General features: G+C 39.3%; 1 protein-coding gene across 25 annotated transcripts in view; it reads left to right on the forward strand.

Annotated features, from left to right (window-relative positions):
• Window positions 1-101: 101 nt before the first annotated feature.
• The window catches only part of LOC119582032 (eukaryotic translation initiation factor 4 gamma 1-like), a gene marked incomplete at its 3' end in the record, with an annotated part of 189,642 nt that continues 189,415 nt past the window's right edge, over window positions 102-328 (forward strand). For all 25 annotated transcript variants that reach the window (XM_037930243.1, XM_037930242.1, XM_037930257.1 and 22 more), the window contains 1 exon segment: window positions 102-157.

The raw sequence follows: 328 nt of genomic DNA on the forward strand, positions 1-328 counted from the left end.
ATTGTATGCATTAATTTATATATTGCTCTCATTATACAATGATGAAATGCGACACATGAATATAAACGTATATTGTGATGTTGACCTATGTCTTATCTCTTTTCAGGTACGGTTTGTGACGGCACAATGGCCCGACTCCCTGCCAGCGCTTCTTCCTGTGAGTTAAAAATTCACTCTTCGCTCAGTCGCATATGCAAGCACGTTTGCTTACATACTCACATACGTCCACAGGCACGTGTGACACACATGTACACACGTACATATAAATACTTACACTTGTATAAGCACATGTTCTTTCAAGAGACAAGAGACATATACACACTCTTTC

Source organism: Penaeus monodon, chromosome 15 (assembly GCF_015228065.2).
Source record: "Penaeus monodon isolate SGIC_2016 chromosome 15, NSTDA_Pmon_1, whole genome shotgun sequence".
NCBI lineage: Eukaryota > Metazoa > Arthropoda > Malacostraca > Decapoda > Penaeidae > Penaeus > Penaeus monodon.